The sequence below is a fragment of the Pseudophryne corroboree genome, assembly GCF_028390025.1.
Source record: "Pseudophryne corroboree isolate aPseCor3 chromosome 12 unlocalized genomic scaffold, aPseCor3.hap2 SUPER_12_unloc_1, whole genome shotgun sequence".
NCBI lineage: Eukaryota > Metazoa > Chordata > Amphibia > Anura > Myobatrachidae > Pseudophryne > Pseudophryne corroboree.
Window position 1 is genome coordinate 1,041,344 of NW_026967485.1, and position 17,570 is coordinate 1,058,913.

Consider the following 17,570-nt stretch of genomic DNA (forward strand, 5'->3'; position numbering starts at 1 on the left):
TGCCAGAGGTAAGGGCAGAGGGAAGAAGCTGCACAACACAGCTAGTTCCCAGGAACAGAAGTCCTCCCCGGCCTCTACAAAATCCACCGCATGACGCTGGGGCTCCGCTAAAGGAGTCCGCCCAGTTGGGGGCACGTCTTCGAGTTTTCAGCCACATCTGGGTTCATTCGCAGGTGGATCCCTAGGCAATAGAAATTGTTTCTCAGGGTTACAAGCTGAAATTCGAAGAGGTGCCTCCTCGCCGGTTTTTCAAATCGGCCCTACCATCTTCTCCCCAGGAAAGGGAGATAGTGTTAAATGCAATTCACAAATTGTATCTTCAACAGGTGGTGGTCAAGGTTCCCCTGCTTCAACAAGGAAAGGGAAATTATTCGACCCTGTTTGTAGTCCCAAAACCGGACGGTTTGGTCAGACCCATATTAAATTTAAAATCCCTGAACCTATACTTGAAAAGGTTCAAGTTCAAGATGGAATCGCTAAGAGCGGTCATCGCCAGCCTAGAAGGGGGGGATTTTATGATATCTCTGGACATAAAGGATGCATACCTTCATGTACTCATTTATCCACCTCATCAGGCGTACCTAAGATTTGCGGTACAGTATTGTCATTACCAATTTCAGACGTTGCCGTTTGGTCTCTCCAGAATTTTCTCCGAGAATTTTCACCAAGGTAATGACAGAAATTATGGTGCTCCTGCGAAAGCAAGGTGTCACAATTATCCCGTACTTGAACGATCTCCTCATAAAAGCGAGATCAAGAGAGCAGTTGCTGAACAGCGTATAACTTTCATTGAAGGTGTTACAGCAAAACGGCTGGATTCTCAATATCCCGAAGTCGCAGTTGGTTCCTACGACTCGTCTGACTTTGCTTGGGCATTATTCTGGATACGGACCAGAAAAGGGTTTATCTTCCGATAGAAAAGGCCCAGGAACTCATGACTCTGGTCAGGAACCTATTGAAACCAAAACAGGTGTCAGTGCATCACTGCACTCGAGTCCTGGGAATGATGGTGGCATCATACGAGGCCATTCCCTTCGGCAGGTTCCATGCGAGGATCTTGCAATGGGACCTACTGGACAAGTGGTCCGGGTCACATCTACAGATTCATCAGTTGATCACCCTGTCCCCCAGGGCCAGGGTATCTCTCCTGTGGTGGCTGCAGAGTGCTCACCTTCTAGAGGGCCGCAGGTTCGGCATTCAGGACTGGATCCTGGTGACCACGAACGCGAGCCTCCGAGGTTGGGGAGCAGCCACACAGGGAAGAAATTTCCAAGGTCTTTGGTCAAGTCAGGAGACTTGTCTTCACATCAACATCCTGGAGCTAAGGGCCATATACAACGCCCTATGTCAAGCGGAGACCTTACTTCGCGACCAACCAGTTCTGATCCAGTCAGACAACGTCACCGCAGTAGTTCATGTAAACCGCCAAGGCGGCACAAGGAGCAGAGTGGCGATGGCGGAAGCCACCAGAATTCTTCGCTGGGTGGAGAATCATGTAAGCGCACTGTCAGCAGTGTTCATTCCGGGAGTGGACAACTGGGAAGCAGACTTCCTCAGCAGACACGACCTACATCCAGGAGAGTGGGGACTCCATCAGGAAGTCTTCGCACAGATTGCAAGTCGGTGGGGACTGTTCCAGATAGACATGATGGTGTCCCGCCTCAACAAAAAGATACAGAGGTATTGCACCAGGTCAAGAGACCCTCAGGCAGTAGCTGTTTAAACAGCTCTTCATTTTCTGATTTTATGTTTATGCTAACAAATTTGCTCTCTGAAAAGTGTCCACAAAGCCAAGTCTCTGATTAACACCTTTGTAGGAATGGTTTTTCACCTATTACTGAATTAAACTTGCTTCATTGGAAAGGCAGCAAGATGCATCCTCATTTCAATGTCTACTGAAATAATACAGGTTGACACCAGGAAACATTAACGCCACTGCATCCTTGCTGCTTTCGCATGTGGAAGTCTGTTTAATGTGAAAACAAGGTGATATCTAATTAGCACACAGGTAAGGAATTAAGAAAATCTTTATTTAAGGGTGAAGGTGTTTCTCACAAAATCGTTGCCCCAATGCATCATTGAAATTCAAGCTGGAAAGATGATTTTAATATATCACTTGTACATTTTGTATTGCTCTTCTGGTGACAATGTAGTTTGTTTTTGTCAATTACCATTTTAATAATAGGGTAAAGAAAATTAAGTGGATTTTTGAAAGAAAACAATACTGTCAATATACTATTAAAACAAATTAAAATGGTAAAAGTTATTGTACTTTAAGTAAAAATAAAAGAGCAAAAATATCAATCCCAGTTTTGGATTACTTTAATTAACAAAAAAAAATGCATATAGCAGAGGATAGTTTCAATCTGCCTACCTCTGGGTTATGGGCCCAGCATGTTTCCATTGCAGTACTCTGCTGCACATGTAAGTGCAAGAGATCCTGAAGCACTCACTCATCATGGGAAAGTACCAATGTGTTTCTTCGTTGGTTGATGGAAGAAACATCTTACAAAAACTCTCCAGATTATTGACTTTTTAAAGTTTTTCTAGGAAACGTTCTAGATGAATGCTTATTAGCCTTTGTCAGTATGTATGTTTGTAAAGTGTCTCTGTGGCGCAATCGGTTAGTGTGTTTGGTTATTAATCAAAGGGTTGGTGGTTCAATCCCACCCAGCGATGTAATTGACCTTGTTATCAGATTTTGGTGATCTTTAAGTAGACAAGTCAAAATTTCAAACCCCCTTCTTATGGTGTAGGGTACCTGGCCTACTCTGATGTAATCAGAGTTAGATTTGAATCAGTGATTTTATAAAAAAACAGCTAGGAAGCACAATTTAGCAGTGGGTTGCAGAGAAAAAGAAATATGCTGGCAGAAAAATCCAATTGAGTGATTAAACAGCTCTTCATTTTCTGGCTTTATTTTTATGCTAACTAATTTGTTCTCTGAAAAGTGTCCACAAAGCCAAGTATCTGATTAACATATTTGTAGGGATGGTTTTTCACCTATTACTAAATTAAACTTGCTTCAATGGAAAGGCAGCAAGATGCATCCTCATTTCAATATCTACTGAAATAATACAGGTTGACACCAGGAAACATTAACGCCACTGCATCCTTGCTGCTTTCTCATGTGGAAGTCTGTTTAATGTGAAAACAAGGTGATATCTAATTAGCACACAGGTAAGGAATTAAGAAAATCTTTATTTAAGGGTGAAGATGTTTCTCACAAAATCGTTGCCCCAATGCATCATTGAAATTCAAGCTGGAAAGATGATTTTAATATATCACTTGTACATTTTGTATTGCTCTTCTGGTGACAATGTAGTTTGTTTTTGTCAATTACCATTTTAATAATCGGGTAAAGAAAATTAATTGGATTTTTGAAAGAAAACAACACTGTCAATATACTATTAAAACAAATTAAAATGGTAAAAGTTATTGTACTTTAAGTAAAAATAAAAGCTAAAATATCAATCCCAGTTTTGGATTACTTTAATGAACAAAAAAAATGCATATAGCAAAGGATAGTATCAATCTGCCTACCTCTGGGTTATGGGCCCAGCATGCTTCCATTGCAGTACTCTGCTGCACATGTAAGTGCAAGAGATCCTGAAGCACTCACTCATCATGGGAAAGTACCAATGTGTTTCTTCATTGGTTGCTGGAAGAAACATCTTACAAAAACTCTCCAGGTTATTGACTTTTTAAAGTTTTTCTAGGAAACGTTCTAGATGAATGCTTATTAGTCTTTGTCAGTATGTACTTTTTGCAAAGTGTCTCTGTGGCGCAATCGGTTAGTTTGTTCAGCTATTAATCAAAAGGTTGGTGGTTCAATCCCATCCAGCGACGTAATTGACCTTGTGATCAAATTTTGGTAATATTTAAGTAGACAAGTCATATAGCAGAGGATAGTTTCAATCTGCCTACCTCTGGGTTATGGACCCAGCATGCTTCCATTACAGTACTCTGCTGCACATGTAAGTGCAAGAGATCCTGAAGCACTCACTCATCATGGGAAAGTACCAATGTGTTTCTTCATTGGTTGATGGAAGAAACATCTTACAAAAACTCTCCAGATTATTGACTATTTAAAGTTTTTATAGGAAACGTTCTAGATGAATGCTTATTAGCCTTTGTCAGTATGTACTTTTGCAAAGTTTCGCTGTGGCGCAATCAGTTAGTGTATACGGCTATTAACCAAAAGGTTGGTGGTTCAATCCCACCCAGGGATGTAATTGAACTTATTATCAGATTTTGTTGATCTTTAAGTAGACAAGTCAAAATTTCGAAAACCCCTGCTATGGTGTAGGGTACCTGGCCTTCTCTGATGTAATCAGAGTTAGATTTGATTCATACTGTTAACTGGGTAGTATATCACAAGTTATACGGTGTGATTGGTGTGGCTGGTATGAATCTTGACCTTGGATTAACAAAAATCTTTTCCTCGTACTGTCCGTCTCCTCTGGGCACAGTTTCTCTAACTGAGGTATGGAGGAGGGGCATAGAGGGAGGAGCCAGTGCACACCCAGATCTAAAGTCTTTCTTAAAGTGCCCATGTCTGCTGCGGAGCCCGTCTATCCCCCATGGTCCTTACGGAGTCCCCATCATCCTCTACGGACTACGAAGAAAAAAAATTACCGGTAGGTTTAAAATGTTATTTTTTTCTCTGCAACCCACTGCTAAATTGTGCTTCCTAGCTGTTTTTTATAAAATCACTTAATTAAATCTAACTCTGATTACGTCAGAGAAGGCCAGGTACCCTACACCATAAGAGGGGGTTTGAAATTTTGACTTGTCTACTTAAAGATCACCAAAATCTGATGACAAGGTCAATTACATCCCTGGGTGGGATTGAACCACCAACCTTTTGGTTAATAGCCCATGTAAGTGCAAGAAATCCTGAAGCACTCACTCATCATGGGAAAGTACCAATGTGTTTCTTACAAAAATTCTCCAGATTATTGACTTTTTAAAGTTTTTCTAGGAAACGTTCTAGATGAATGATTATTAGCCTTTGTCAGTATTGACTTTTGCAAGGTGTCTCTGTGGCGCAATCGGTTAGTATGTTTGGCTATTAACCAAAAGGTTGGTGGTTCAATCCTACCCAGGGATGTAATTGACCTTGTAATCAGATTTTGGTGATCTTTAAGTAGACAAGTCAAAATTTCAAACCCTCTTCTTATGGTGTAGGGTACCTGGCCTACTCTGATGTAATCAGAGTTAGATTTGAATCAGTGATTTTATAAAAAAACAGCTAGGAAGCACAATTTAGCAGTGGGTTGCAGAGAAAAAGAAATATGCTGGCAGAAAAATCCAATTGAGTGATTAAACAGCTCTTCATTTTCTGGCTTTATTTTTATGCTAACTAATTTGTTCTCTGAAAAGTGTCCACAAAGCCAAGTATCTGATTAACATATTTGTAGGGATGGTTTTTCACCTATTACTAAATTAAACTTGCTTCATTGGAAAGGCAGCAAGATGCATCCTCATTTCAATATCTACTGAAATAATACAGGTTGACACCAGGAAACATTAACGCCACTGCATCCTTGCTGCTTTCTCATGTGGAAGTCTGTTTAATGTGAAAACAAGGTGATATCTAATTAGCACACAGGTAAGGAATTAAGAAAATCTTTATTTAAGGGTGAAGATGTTTCTCACAAAATCGTTGCCCCAATGCATCATTGAAATTCAAGCTGGAAAGATGATTTTAATATATCACTTGTACATTTTGTATTGCTCTTCTGGTGACAATGTAGTTTGTTTTTGTCAATTACCATTTTAATAATCGGGTAAAGAAAATTAATTGGATTTTTGAAAGAAAACAACACTGTCAATATACTATTAAAACAAATTAAAATGGTAAAAGTTATTGTACTTTAAGTAAAAATAAAAGCTAAAATATCAATCCCAGTTTTGGATTACTTTAATGAACAAAAAAAATGCATATAGCAAAGGATAGTATCAATCTGCCTACCTCTGGGTGATGGGCCCAGCATGCTTCCATTGCAGTACTCTGCTGCACATGTAAGTGCAAGAGATCCTGAAGCACTCACTCATCATGGGAAAGTACCAATGTGTTTCTTCATTGGTTGCTGGAAGAAACATCTTACAAAAACTCTCCAGGTTATTGACTTTTTAAAGTTTTTCTAGGAAACGTTCTAGATGAATGCTTATTAGTCTTTGTCAGTATGTACTTTTTGCAAAGTGTCTCTGTGGCGCAATCGGTTAGTGTGTTCAGCTATTAATCAAAAGGTTGGTGGTTCAATCCCATCCAGGGACGTAATTGACCTTGTGATCAAATTTTGGTAATATTTAAGTAGACAAGTCATATAGCAGAGGATAGTTTCAATCTGCCTACCTCTGGGTTATGGACCCAGCATGCTTCCATTACAGTACTCTGCTGCACATGTAAGTGCAAGAGATCCTGAAGCACTCACTCATCATGGGAAAGTACCAATGTGTTTCTTCATTGGTTGATGGAAGAAACATCTTACAAAAACTCTCCAGATTATTGACTATTTAAAGTTTTTATAGGAAACGTTCTAGATGAATGCTTATTAGCCTTTGTCAGTATGTACTTTTGCAAAGTTTCGCTGTGGCGCAATCAGTTAGTGTATACGGCTATTAACCAAAAGGTTGGTGGTTCAATCCCACCCAGGGATGTAATTGACCTTGTAATCAGATTTTGGTGATCTTTAAGTAGACAAGTCAAAATTTCAAAAACCCCCCTTATGGTGTAGGGTACCTGGCCTTCTCTGATGTAATCAGAGTTAGATTTGATTAAGTGATTTTATAAAAAAAACAGCTAGGAAGCACAATTTAGCAGTGGGTTGCAGAGAAAAAAAAATATGCTGGCAGAAAAGTCCAATTGAGTGATTAAACAGCTCTTCATTTTCTGATTTTATGTTTATGCTAACAAATTTGCTCTCTGAAAAGTGTCCACAAAGCCAAGTCTCTGATTAACACCTTTGTAGGAATGGTTTTTCACCTATTACTGAAATAAACTTGCTTCATTGGAAAGGCATCAAAGATGCATCCTCATTTCAATGTCTACTGAAATAATACAGGTTGACACCAGGAAACGTCACTGCATCCTTGCTGCTTCCTCACGGGGAAGTCTGTTTAATGTGAAAACAAAGTGATATCTAATCAGCACACAGGTAAGGAATTAAGAAAATCTTTCTTTATGGGTGAAGATGTTTCTCACAAATTGTTGTCCCAATGCATCATTGAAATTCAAGATGGAAGATGATTTTCATATATCACTTGTACATTTTGCATTGCTCTTCTGGTGACAATGTAGTTTGTTTTTGTCAATTACCATTTCAGTAATAGGGTAAAGAAAATTAAGTGGATTTTTTAAAGAAAACAATGCTGTCAATATACTATTAAAACAAATTAAAATGATAAAAGTTATTGTACTTTAAGTAAAAATAAAAGAGCCAAAATATCAATCCCAGTTTTTGATTACTTTAATTATAAAAAAAAAAATGCACATAGCAGAGGATAGTTTCGATCAATCGACCTCTGGGTTATGGGCCCAGCATGCTTCCATTGCACTACTCTGCTGCTCATGGAAGTGTAAGAGATCCTGAAGACTAAATTGATTAAAGGCCTAAAAGTACTGGACTATAAGGAAAGACTTACTAGGCTGAATATTTATACACTAGAAAAGAGGTGCCTAAGAGGAGATATTATTAATATCTTCAAATATGTAAAGATACATAACAAAGAGTTATCAGAGGAATTATTTATTAAAAGAACACGTGGTCACTCGCTGCGACTGGAGGAAAGTTCAGAACGCAATGGAGGAAAGGTTTCTTCACTGTTAGGGCAATCAGGATGTGGAATTCCCTGCCAGGGAAGGTGGTAATGGCGGACTCTGTAATTGGATTTAAAAAAGGAATGGATACATTTCTGAATGAAAAAGCTATCCAAGGTTATAATACTTAAAATATCAACATGGTTAATCCGGGGGTAACATGAGTTATAGTAGCTAACTAGTCATAAAACATTATTCAGCAAGTATGTAGAATCATCACAACTTAAAACAGGTTGAACACGATGGGCAATTTGCCTCTATTCAACCTCAAAAACTATGTTACTATATTACTATGTTATTGTAGTATACAGAACACCACAATGCAATGAGCAGTGATAGTGAGCACTGATGAGGATACTAGAACTGACACTGAGCAGCAAGATGCAGCACTGGACTATTAGTAATGTACTGTAGTATGCTGAGCACCACAATGCAGCACAAGACAATGAGCAGTGATACTGAGCACTGATGAGGATACTACTGAGAACTGACACTGAGCAGGAGAGACACACTACTAGTATTACTGAGCAGCAATAAGTAACCACTGATACTGAGCACTGATATTGAGATTTCCACTGAGAGAACATAGCCACGTCCTCTCCGCTCTCTCTTCAATGCACGAGTAAAAATGGCAGCAACGCGCAGCTCTTTATATGGAATCCGAATCTCGCGAGAATCCGACAGCGGGATGATGACATTTTCCCTTGTTCAGGTTTTCCGAGTCAGGCGGGAACAACCGAGCCGGCCTCGGACCAGTGTAAACCACGTGGAGTTCGTGGGGAATTCGGTTCTCGGAGAACCGAACCCGCTCCTCTCTACCTTATACCCATCAATTTTTTTATTTTCAATCTAAGCCCCTGCAGTTTTCTGTAAGCATCTGCTTCGCTATGATGATCAACAAGTCACAAGGGCAAACACTCAGGGTTTGAGGCGTAGATCTTAGGACCAGCTGCTACAAGCATGGCAGAAGTGTCACTATCACTGGTGACACCCAGAGAGGTGGCGAGGGAGATTGTAATGCAGTGCGCGCAGATAAGCAGCGCAATGGTAAAAAGGAGGCATGGTTTCATAGGTAGGGGCGTGGCCTGGTGGCCTGAATCTACATTTTGTTGCTCCGGGTGTCCCGGGGGTTGGGGGCTGCACCCGGGGACTAGTGTGTGAGCGGTGCTGGCTCCTGCACAGTGACAGGGCATGGCCACCCAGCATGACGCCTCCCTTCTTGACCATGCTGTAATTGCAGTCGCACTGCAGTTCAGCGTGATCATAAAAAATGGTGTAGGCTCCTGCTGGTGCAGACTGTATGTGCGCGCAGGAAGCCGCCACCATTTTTGTGATCACAGCGGCTGAATGTGATGTCATACAGCCGCTGTGACCACGCCCCCTGTGTCTCCTCCGTTGCAGACCCCATTTTGAAGCCTTGCCCCCGCACCGCTCCATCCCTGACTTGGAAATGGAGTGTTGCTGACCCACCTCTCCCCCCCCTTCCCCGCCCCGATTGACAGGCAGAGGCGATCACATTCTCTGCGGGGTGCCGCAGAAAATGCAGGCACATGCGTATGCTCTTAGCAATTTTTGCAGTTGGATCGCTTATTGTGATTGCAATCCAACCTGAATCAGGCCCTATTACCTATCACAATGCGCTGCGGGCAGTACAAAATTGGGTTAATATAGGAGAAAAACCCCCAGACCTGTGCTCCTTAACTGTACCTGGTGGCTAGTGGAGCGGCTGCCCAGTAATCAGTGTCCACCGCAGTGCGCACACGGCCCACCCCCTACGGCCTCGCTCCCCTTCATCAGCGGCATCGTGATCCGGAAGGGTGGTGTGTGTGTGACTGACCTTAGGATGAAACCGGAGCCTCCGCTGCAGTGACCCAGCAACCAGGGCACGGGAGTATATAGCGCCGCTGGGAGTGATGAAGCTGCAGTAAAGATGTCTATTAGACCTAGCCTGCTGCAGCCCTTGTAGATTCTCATAAAACAAGTTCTTCTTTTCTTGTCAAAATTAATAGCTAAGAATAGGCTGCCTGAGGCAGGCCCCTGTTAATTGGCCTGCTACTGAAGGCACCAACTACAAACTGAGCTCCCTGTTCATGGAAGCGGGGTTATAGAGGAGAATGCACTGAGCTTCTTGGGAACAGTCAAAAGCTTTGAGCCGGTTGGTGCCTCAGATCAAGATCCTACTCTACACCCCAATGTGAATCCTTGTGGAGTCCAGTGTACCCCACAGAAGAAATTAATGTGTCACACCCATTGGCAGCAACCTTAGAATAGCTGCTGACGGGCACAATTGAGAAAGGAAGGGGGGGGGGACATTTGAATCCAGCACATAGATGCAATTCAAATATGTAATTTGTACCTTCCTATTTTAAAATATAATGGATGAACCTCACCCTGTGAGAACAATCTTCATGATCAAGAGATCTAATATGTAAAATAAGTATGAGTTGGGATAGGGCTGGGGAGGGTGGCAGCTCGGGCAGCCCCTCCCCCTTCAAGTTAAGGAGATTCAACTGAGGAAGCACAAGGGAACTCTCGTCTGGGGACAACAACTGCAGGGAGACCACATCTTTTCAGATGAACATGGGAGGGCGGAAGGCTGCCTAATACTGAAGCACCATCAAATATCAAACCATATCCAACAACTAGTACAAGCATTCCTGGGGGAAGGTCTGCAGCAGACGGATTTGCATACGGTGATGTCATCCAAGCAGTGGGCCAAAGTTGGCTGGAACCCTCATCTGCATATAAAAAGAGAAAAGGGGCATGCAGGGCATGGCGGCCTTTTGCAGTGCTTGGATGACCCCTAGTTCGCATTAAACACCCCCACCCTCCTTTGGTGTGGGGCTCATGTTGGCCATGCCCCATCCCCTGAAGCATTCATGCTGATTTCTTGCAGCAGCTGGGCACTGTAACAGCTCCAGAGCTGCTCTGTAAGGCAAGTAAAAGGGTGTGGGCCCTGCAGCACCACCTGTAGTTCGCATTGTGCGTTGGAAGGCACAAAGTAAGCAGACGGGAGGAGAAGTCAGGATAGTACACAAGGGCATCCTTTTCTCTTAGTCCGTAGAGGATGCTGGGGTCACATTAAGAACCATGGGGTATAGACGGGATCCGCAAGAGACATGGGCACTTTAAGACTTTCAAAGGGTGTGAACTGGCTCCTCCCTCTATGCCCCTCCTCCAGACTCCAGTTATAGGAACTGTGCCCAGGGAGACGGACATTTCGAGGAAAGGATTTATTGTTAAACTAAGGTGAGCATCTTACCAGCTCACACCTTAAGCATGCCGCAGAACGTGGCATTCAACAGAACACAAGCCAACGGCATGAACAATTGCAGCAAAAAGCTGACCAGAACCGTAACACAACATGTGTATAACCACAAGTAATAACTGCAGACACAGTATGGACTGGGACGGGTGCCCAGCATCCTCTACGTACTAAGAGAAAAGGATTTACCGGTAGGTATTAAAATCCTATTTTCTCATACGACCTAGAGGATGCTGGGGTCACATTAAGAACCATGGGGTTATACCAAAGCTCTTGAACGGGTGGGAGAGTGCGTACGACTCTGCAACACCGAATGACCCAACTTGAGGTTATCATCAGCCAAGGTATCAAACTTGTAAAACTTAGCAAAAGTGTTTACTAAATAGCTGCTCGGCAAAGTTGCAATGCCGAGACTCCCCGACCAGCTGCCCAGGATGAACCCACCTTTCTAGTAGAATGTGTCTTCACCTAATTCAGTAACGGCAATCCTGCCGTGGAATGAGCATGCTGAATCTTACCACAGATCCAGCGCATAATGGTCTGCATGGAAGCAGGACACCCAATCATGTTGGGAGCATACAGGACAAACAGAGCCTCTGTTTTCCTAATCTTCATGAAAGATCAAATAAAGGCTCTTGTGATACTGCATGGTTTGTACTGTTTTCCATGTGCTCCCAGATCTTTCAAGCAAGTAGCATGGTCAAGAAAGTTCTGTTTGAAAAGAAACAAACATTTACTGTCATTGTTATGCAAATAAACTTACATTAAAGCTAACAAGAAAGCACACTCGTTCTGTCTTTAAACTGATAAAAGAAACCCCAATAATATGGGGCATGCAAAAATTGAGATAAAACTCAGTTTTGCTCCTCTCCACGGAAATCTTTAATAAAAGGCGAAATATTTGTTAGTTCTGAAGAGAAACCAGAGCATGACCAAGATTCCACCTGTCGCCTGAGTGCCATGCCAGCAGTTCTCATTCAGCTCAAAGTGAGCACCCAATTTGAATGAAAGAAAGCAGATTTCTCACCAGGCTTCCCCTTGCTATAAACATGGTTTGTACTCTTTTCCATGTGCTCCCAGATCTTTCAAACAATTAGTGTGGTCAAGAAAGTTCTGTTTGAAAAGAAACAAACATTTACTGTCATTTCTATGCAAATGAGCTTACATTAAAGCACACTCGTTCTATCTTTAAACCAATAAAATAAAACCCCAATAAGATGGGGCATGCAAAAATTGAGATAAAACTCAGTTTTGCTCCTCTCCACGGAAATCTTTAGTAAAAGGCGAAAGATTTGTTCGTTCTGAAGAGAAACCACAGCATGACCAAGATTCTACCTGTCGCCTGAGTGCCATGCCAGCAGTCCTCATTCAGCTCAAAGTGAGCACCCAATTTGAAAGAAAGAAAGCAGATTTCTCACCAGGCTTCCCCTTGCTATAAACATGGTTTGTACTCTTTTCCATGTGCTCCCAGATCTTTCAAGCAATTAGTATAGTCAAGAAAGTTCTGTTTGAAAAGAAACAAACATTTACTGTCATTTCTACGCAAATGAGCTTACATTAAAGCACACTCGTTCTATCTTTAAACTGATAAAAGAAACCCCAATAAGACGGGGCATGCAAAAATTGAGATAAAACTCAGTTTTGCTCCTCTCCACGGAAATCTTTAGTAAAAGGCGAAAGATTTGTTCGTTCTGAAGAGAAACCAGAGCATGACCAAGATTCCACCTGTCGCCTGAGTGCCATGCCAGCAGTCCTCATTCAGCTCAAAGTGAGAACCCAATTTGAAAGAAAGAAAGCAGATTTCTCACCAGGCTTCCCCTTGCTATAAGCATGGTTTGTACTCTTTTCCATGTGCTCCCAGATCTTTCAAGCAATTAGTATGGTCAAGAAAGTTCTGCTTGAAAAGAAACAGACATTTATTGTCATTGTTATGCAAATAAACTTACATTAAAGCTAACAAGAAAGCACACTCGTTCTGTCTTTAATCCGATAAAAGAAACCCCAATAATATGGGGCATGCAAAAATTGAGATAAAACTCAGTTTTGCTCCTCTCCACGGAAATCTTTAGTAAAAGGCGAAAGATTTGTTCGTTCTGAAGAGAAACCAGAGCATGACCAAGATTCCACCTGTCGCCTGAGTGCCGTGCCAGCAGTCCTCATTCAGATCAAAGTGAGCGCCCAATTTGAAAGAAAGCAGATTTCTCACCTGTCTTCTCCTTGCTATAAGCATGGTTTGTACTGTATTCCATGTGCTCCCAGATCTTTCAAGCAAGTAGCATGGTCAAGAAAGTTCTGTTTGAAAAGAAACAAACATTTACTGTAATTTCTATGCAAATGAGCTTACATTAAAGCACACTCATTCTATCTTTAAACCGATAAAAGAAACCCCAAAAAGATGGGGCATGCAAAAATTGAGATAAAACTCGGTTTTGCTCCTCTCCACGGAAATCTTTAGTAAAAGGCGAAAGATTTGTTCGTTCTGAAGAGAAACCAGAGCATGACCAATATTTTTATCTGAAAATATGTGTTCTCCCTGCAGTTGTTGTCCCCAGATGAGAGTTCCCTTGTGCTGCCTCAGTTGAATCTCCTTTACTTGACAGGGGGATGCTCGAGCAGCGACCCTCCCCAGCTCTAGCCCAACTCCTACTTACCTGCCAGATGAGATACTATGATCATGAAGGTGCTTCTCCCAGGGCAAGGCTCACCCATTGCACTCTGGGTGTGCTGCTTCTGCGATTTCCCCAAATGTGGGAAACTTGACTGCATAATTTGTGTTTCCTCTGGTCGGCTCTCGTATAATTCAGATCTCTTTGTCTCAGGTCTCTCTCCAGCCTAGTTTGCTGTCTGTTTCTACTTCTCTTTTCTTGAGCCGCTCCCTTCTATGCCCTTGCGCACTATCCTGACTTCTCCCGTCTGCTTACTTCGTGCCTTCCAACGCACAATGCAAACTACAGGTAGTGCTGCAGGACCCACACCCTTTTACTTGCCTTACAGAGCGTCTCTGGAGCAGTTACAGTGCCCAGCTGCTGCAAGAAATCAGCTTGAATGCTTCAGGGGCTGGGGAATAGCCAACATGAGCCCCACACCGAAGGAGGGTGGAGGTGTGTAATGCGAACTAATGGTCATCTAAGCGCCGCAAAAGGCCGCCATGCCCTGCACGCCCCTTGTCTCTTTTCATATGCAGACGAGGGTTGAAGCCAACTTTGACCCACTGTTTGGATGACATCACCATATGCAAATCCATCTGCTGCAGGCCTTCCCCCAGGAATGCTTGCACTAGTTGTTGCATTTGGTTTGTTGTTTGGGGGTGCTTCAGTATTAGGCAGCCTTCTGCCCTCCCATGTTCATCTGAAAATATGTGTTCTCCCTGCAGTTGTTGTCCCCAGATGAGAGTTCCCTTGTGCTGCCTCAGTTGAATCTCCTTTACTTGACAGAGATGTGCCTGAGCAGCGGCCCTCCCCAGCCCTATCCCAAATCATACTTATTTTGCATAGGCGATACCATGGTCATGAAGATTGTTCTCCCAGGGTGAGGTTCATTCATTGCATTCTGGGTATGCTGACCCCTGTGATTTCCCCAAATGTGGGAAACTCGACTGCATTATTTGTGGTAGTGGGGGACTGTGTTTGTGCTTTCCTCTGGTCAGCTCTGGTAAAAATCAGATTTCTTTATCTCAGATCTTCCTCTAGCCTTGTTCTTCTTTCGAGAGTTCCCTTGTGCTGCCTCAGTTGGATCTCTTTCACTTGACAGGGGGGTGCCCGAGCAGCGACCCTCCCCAGCTCTAGCCCAACTCCTACTTACCTGCCAGGTGAGATACTATGATCATGAAGGTGCTTCTCCCAGGGCAAGGCTCACCCATTGCACTCTGGGTGTGCTGCTCCTGCGATTTCCCCAAATGTGGGACACTTGACTGCATAATTTGTGTTTCCCCTCGTCGGCTCTCGTATAATTCAGATCTCTTTGTCTCAGGTCTCTCTCCAGCCTAGTTTGCTGTCTGTTTCCACTTCTCTTTTCTTGAGCCGCTCCCTTCTATGCCCTTGCGCACTATCCTGACTTCTCCCGTCTGCTTACTTCGTGCCTTCCAACGCACAATGCGAACTACAGGTAGTGCTGCAGGGCCCACACCCTTTTACTTGCCTTACAGAGTAGCTCTGGAGCAGTTACAGTGCCCAGCTGCTGCAAGAAATCAGCTTGAATGCTTGAGGGGCTGGGGCATAGCCAACATGAGCCCCACACCGAAGGAGGGTGGAGGTGTGTAATGCGAACTAGGGGTCATCCAAGCGCTGCAAAAGGCCGCCATGCCCTGCACGCCCCTTTTCTCTTTTCATATGCAGACGAGGGTTGAAGCCAACTTTGACCCACTGCTTGGATGACATCACCATATGCAAATCCATCTGCTGCAGGCCTTCCCCCAGGAATGCTTGCACTAGTTGTTGCATTTGGTTTGTTGTTTGGGGGTGCTTCAGTATTAGGCAGCCTTCTGCCCTCACATGTTCATCTGAAAATATGTGTTCTCCCTGCAGTTGTTGTCCCCAGATGAGAGTTCCCTTGTGCTGCCTCAGTTGAATCTCCTTTACTTGACAGAGATGTGCCTGAGCAGCGGCCCTCCCCAGCCCTATCCCAAATTATACTTATTTTGCATAGGCGATACCATGGTCATGAAGATTGTTCTCCCAAGGTGAGGTTCATTCATTGCATTCTGGGTATGCTGACCCCCTGTGATTTCCCCAAATGTGGGAAACTCGACTGCATTATTTGTGGTAGTGGGGGACTGTGTTTGTGCTTTCCTCTGGTCAGCTCTGGAAAAAGTCAGATTTCTTTGTCTCAGATATTCCTCTAGCCTTGTTCTTCTTTCGAGAGTTCCCTTGTGCTGCCTCAGTTGGATCTCTTTCACTTGACAGGGGGGTGCCCGAACAGCGACCCTCCCCAGCTCTAGCCCAACTCCTACTTACCTGCCAGGTGAGATACTATGATCATGAAGGTGCTTCTCCCAGGGCAAGGCTCACCCATTGTACTCTGGGTGTGCTGCTCCTGCGATTTCCCCAAATGTGGGAAACTTGACTGCATAATTTGTGTTTCCCCTGGTCGGCTCTCGTATAATTCAGATCTCTTTGTCTCAGGTCTCTCTCCAGCCTAGTTTGCTGTCTGTTTCCACTTCTCTTTTCTTCAGCCGCTCCCTTCTATACCCTTGTGCACTATCCTGACTTCTCCTCCCGTCTGCTTACTTTGTGCCTTCCAATGCACAATGCAAACTACAGGTAGTGCTGCAGGGCCCACACCCTTTTACTTGCCTTACAGAGCAGCTCTGGAGCTGTTACAGTGCCCAGCTGCTGCAAGAAATCAGCTTGAATGCTTCAGGGGATGGGGCATGGCCAACATGAGCCCCACACCAAAGGAGGGTGGAGGTGTTTAATGCGAACTAGGGGTCATCCAAGCACCGCAAAAGGCCGCCATGCCCTGCACGCCCCTTTTCTCTTTTCATATGCAGATGAGGGTTGAAGCCAACTTTGACCCACTGCTTGGATGACATCACCGTATGCAAATCCGTCTTCTGCAGAACTTCCCCCAGGAATGCTTGCACTAGTTGTTGCATTTGGTTTGTTGTTTGGGGGTGCTTCAGTATTAGGCAGCCTTCTGCCCTCCCATGTTCATCTGAAAATATGTGTTCTCCCTGCAGTTGTTGTCCCCAGATGAGAGTTCCCTTGTGCTGCCTCAGTTAAATCTCCTTTACTTGACAGAGATGTGCATGAGCAGCGGCCCTCCCCATCCCTATTCCAAATCATACTTATTTTGCATAGGAGATACCATGGTCATGAAGATTTTTCTCCCAGGGTGAGGTTCATTCATTGCATTTTGGGTATGCTGACCCCTGTGATTTCCCCAAATGTGGGAAACTCAACTGCATTATTTGTGGTAGTGGGGGACTGTGTTTGTGCTTTCCTCTGGTCAGCTCTGGTAAAAGTCAGATTTCTTTGTCTCAGATTTTCCTCTAGCCTTGTTCTTCTTTCGAGAGTTCCCTTGTGCTGCCTTAGTTGGATCTCCTTCACTTTACAGGGGGGTACCCGAGCAGCGACCCTCCCCAGCTCTAGCCCAACTCCTACTTACCTGCCAGGTGAGATACTATGATCATGAAGGTGCTTCTCCCAGGGCAAGGCTCACCCATTGCACTCTGGGTGTGCTGCTCCTGCGATTTCCCCAAATGTGGGAAACTTGACTGTATAATTTGTGTTTCCCCTGGTCGGCTCTCGTATAATTCAGATCTCTTTGTCTCAGGTCTCTCTCCAGCCTAGTTTGCTGTCTGTTTCCACTTCTCTTTTCTTGAGCCGCTCCCTTCTATGCCCTTGCGCACTATCCTGACTTCTCCTCCTGTCTGCTTACTTTGTGCCTTCCAACGCACAATGCGATCTACAGGTAGTGCTGCAGGGCCCAGACCCTTTTACTTGCCTTACAGAGCAGCTCTGGAGCTGTTACAGTGCCCAG

At 43.8% G+C, this 17,570-nt stretch overlaps 11 non-coding genes and 1 pseudogene across 11 annotated transcripts; 7 read left to right on the forward strand and 5 right to left on the reverse strand.

Moving 5' to 3' along the window:
* Positions 1-11,904: 11,904 nt before the first annotated feature.
* Positions 11,905-12,020, reverse strand: LOC134982432 (U5 spliceosomal RNA). The gene has a single exon (XR_010191129.1). It is a non-coding gene; the product is annotated as a U5 spliceosomal RNA (small nuclear RNA).
* A 275-nt stretch (positions 12,021-12,295) lies between these two features.
* Positions 12,296-12,411, reverse strand: LOC134982397 (U5 spliceosomal RNA). The gene has a single exon (XR_010191096.1). It is a non-coding gene; the product is annotated as a U5 spliceosomal RNA (small nuclear RNA).
* A 274-nt stretch (positions 12,412-12,685) lies between these two features.
* Positions 12,686-12,801, reverse strand: LOC134982370 (U5 spliceosomal RNA). The gene has a single exon (XR_010191071.1). It is a non-coding gene; the product is annotated as a U5 spliceosomal RNA (small nuclear RNA).
* A 286-nt stretch (positions 12,802-13,087) lies between these two features.
* Positions 13,088-13,203, reverse strand: LOC134982355 (U5 spliceosomal RNA). Its single transcript, XR_010191058.1, has one exon. It is a non-coding gene; the product is annotated as a U5 spliceosomal RNA (small nuclear RNA).
* Positions 13,204-13,473: 270 nt separating this feature from the next.
* On the reverse strand, positions 13,474-13,589 carry LOC134982360 (U5 spliceosomal RNA). The gene has a single exon (XR_010191062.1). It is a non-coding gene; the product is annotated as a U5 spliceosomal RNA (small nuclear RNA).
* Positions 13,590-13,733: 144 nt separating this feature from the next.
* On the forward strand, positions 13,734-13,896 carry LOC134982904 (U1 spliceosomal RNA). Its single transcript, XR_010191534.1, has one exon. It is a non-coding gene; the product is annotated as a U1 spliceosomal RNA (small nuclear RNA).
* Positions 13,897-14,567: 671 nt separating this feature from the next.
* Positions 14,568-14,731, forward strand: LOC134982589 (U1 spliceosomal RNA). Its single transcript, XR_010191271.1, has one exon. It is a non-coding gene; the product is annotated as a U1 spliceosomal RNA (small nuclear RNA).
* Positions 14,732-14,883: 152 nt separating this feature from the next.
* LOC134982962 (U1 spliceosomal RNA) lies at positions 14,884-15,019 on the forward strand (annotated as a pseudogene).
* Positions 15,020-15,717: 698 nt separating this feature from the next.
* Positions 15,718-15,882, forward strand: LOC134982727 (U1 spliceosomal RNA). The gene has a single exon (XR_010191398.1). It is a non-coding gene; the product is annotated as a U1 spliceosomal RNA (small nuclear RNA).
* Positions 15,883-16,034: 152 nt separating this feature from the next.
* Positions 16,035-16,197, forward strand: LOC134982900 (U1 spliceosomal RNA). The gene has a single exon (XR_010191529.1). It is a non-coding gene; the product is annotated as a U1 spliceosomal RNA (small nuclear RNA).
* Positions 16,198-16,871: 674 nt separating this feature from the next.
* Positions 16,872-17,035, forward strand: LOC134982349 (U1 spliceosomal RNA). The gene has a single exon (XR_010191053.1). It is a non-coding gene; the product is annotated as a U1 spliceosomal RNA (small nuclear RNA).
* A 152-nt stretch (positions 17,036-17,187) lies between these two features.
* LOC134982813 (U1 spliceosomal RNA) lies at positions 17,188-17,350 on the forward strand. The gene has a single exon (XR_010191476.1). It is a non-coding gene; the product is annotated as a U1 spliceosomal RNA (small nuclear RNA).
* Positions 17,351-17,570: the final 220 nt, after the last annotated feature.